The sequence below is a fragment of the Nycticebus coucang genome, chromosome 3 (genome assembly GCF_027406575.1).
Source record: "Nycticebus coucang isolate mNycCou1 chromosome 3, mNycCou1.pri, whole genome shotgun sequence".
Taxonomy (NCBI): Eukaryota; Metazoa; Chordata; class Mammalia; order Primates; family Lorisidae; genus Nycticebus; species Nycticebus coucang.
Window position 1 is genome coordinate 29,529,771 of NC_069782.1, and position 2,838 is coordinate 29,532,608.

Genomic DNA, 2,838 nt, shown 5'->3' on the forward strand with positions numbered 1-2,838 from the left:
CTGTACATGCAGCACAACATGCCTACACAAAAAGCATGCGATTGTGAATTTTACTCTCCTTCCTGCCTTTGGTTCTTTGAGGAGAAGCCAAGATTTCAGAACAGCTCCTATGTGGTCTATATTTCACAGCAATTTATTCTTTGACCTTTCTCTAGAACATCAATGTTGTATTACCCCTGGCTTCCCGACATGTGAAAAAATATATTCTTTCTTTCTCAGTCTGGGCCTCTGATAAGTTCAGATGAACATTTTCTAAATAATAAAAAAGAAGGTAGCTGCTACAGACGTTTATAGGTGACCTTATTTCAAGAATTTGGTTGAGGAGCCCATAACCTCACTTTCAAGGCAGAGGCAATGTGGGTGTTGTGAGACAATCTCTCTCTGAGTAGTCAAACCATTGGTAGTGTCTGACCAAGGCAAGCTCACCTGCTTTTCTGGTCCTGGTCTCTCCAAAGTGAAAGGAAGATTGTGCCACATAACATCCAAGGGCCATTCCTTCTCTTAAATATTTGTGTCTAGTTATTGCTTATTTAAAGAAAAAAATAAGTTGACTTGCCAAAAGATAAAAAGCTATTAAATGGAAAAATATTTTATAAGAGAACTAATCCTTCTCTTCTCTATGTTTAGGTTATAAAATTATTATAATGATTACTTTTCATCACCCACTTAATCCCATAAAACACCTCTCACTATATAAATTCACATGATGTTTCCCTGTAGCAATTACTCATTTTACCCATGGGAACCAGGTTTTTGCTAACTCCCTGAGAGGGTGGATGCCAGCCCTCTGTTAGCAGACTTTATGTTCTCTCTGGGCAAGAGATTTCTCATGGCTGAGACCAATTCAGCATCCCTGCATTGTCTTCTGTAGAGGGAGGACTACCAGCTAGTATTTAGGTGACCTAAACACTGGGAGCACGTGCCGTAGGATGGGGGAGGAGAAGGAAAGGAACACTTATAAGCAGGTGTCTGAGTCCATGTGGGCTGATCTAATGAAATGCCATGGGCTGTGTGGCTCAAACAACAAACATTTACTTCCCACAGTTCTAGAGCTTGGGAAGTGTATAATCAGGGTGCTGGGTCCTCTTTCTGGTTATGCCTTTTCTCCTTTGTGGGTCTATGGGGGGATCATATTCATACCACTTCCTTTAAAAAAATATAGGAACATTAATCCCCTCCTGGGGGCTCTACCTTCATGACTTCATTAAACCCAGTTACCTCTCAAAGGTCTCCCATTGTGGATTAGATTTCAACATATGAATTTGGGAGTACACAGTCCATAGCAGTAGGAATAAAAGAGACATAATGCAGGTGTTCCAAAAGTCACTCCCTAAAATCACCAAACATAGGAAAAATGGAAAATTATAGCTAAATGGATTTTTATTTACAAACTATTCATTACAAAGTTTTACAAAGAGGTGCCCAAAACATAGAGAATATTTTGTAAATATTGTGTAAATAAATATACATTTAGCCATACTTTCCCATTTTCCCTATGTACGGTTACATTAGGGTAAGTTTTGGGACACTCTATAGATTGCTTGGTACTAAACTAATGCCTTTTACATAGTTATCTCATTTCTTCTCTTTTACTCATCACTACCCTTCACAGCAATTTTTATAACTCTCTGATAGGTGAGGAAATAGAGGCTCAGAGACATTATGAATTACCCAAGGTCACCTAAGTCCTTGGTTACAAAACCTGCGTAAATTTCATTTGGTTATGTTGGGCCCTACCATAAATTCCTAAATGTGTCTTTAATGGGTAAAAAAAAGAAAAAAAATTGTTCTAGAATGTAGAGAAACATAGCAGCACTAGGAAAGCATGCCTAAATGGTGTATTCCATTCTTGCAAGCTTCAAGGTCAGACCCCTCCAATGAACTTGGAAATAGGAACTAAAATATTTAACAACCCTATGACAAGATGATTTTGAATCCTTTTTTTTTTTTTTTTTTTATTGTTGGGGATTCATTGAGGGTACAATAAGCCAGGTTACACTGATTTCAATTGTTAGGTAAAGTCCCTCTTGCAATCATGTCTTGCCCCCATAAAGTGTGACACACACCAAGGCCCCACCCCCCTCCCTCCATCCCTCTTTCTGCTCCCCCCCATAACCTTAATTGTCATTTTTGAATCCTTTTTTCCCACTACAATAGCAGAAGTCAGACATGATTTGAAATGTAATAATAATGGATACTATTGATTTTTTTTTTTTTGTAGAGACAGAGTCTCACTGTACTTCCGTGCTGTACACTTCATAAATAATACCTCACTTACCCAATTCTGCATGAGACGGTACCACTCTCTTTTGCAGTTGTGGGTGCTGGACTTAGAAAGAGGTATAACTTAGCCATCTTGGGAAGATGGAATCAGACCATACGTGAAATTAAAGCAAATTACTCAAAAACACACCACCAGACTGCAGGAAATCTGGATGGAAAAATTGTTCTCTGTCCATTGGATCTGCACTTCCATATTGTAATTTGAAGACCCCATGAGAATCACTATTGTGAATATAGAATGCCCACCGCTGGCAATCACAGTTATAGGGAAGTCAAGACCATCAGTTCTCACTGTACTTAACATTCATTCAAAACAGCAGTTAAAAGGGAAGAAGGCAAAGGAGAAAGTACCTCTCCCAAATGAGGTCATTTAAACAATAGCATAATCTAAGTACTTAATTTAGAGGAAACAGAACTGATTAGATATCGGAAATAGAACTATAAAGAGGCCTTTCCTAGGAGCCACTTCCCTTGCAGAATTTCCCTGAAAGATCACGTATTGTTTAGTTTAACAATTTCAAAAATACTAAGGAATAACAAGGTCTACCAAGCTAG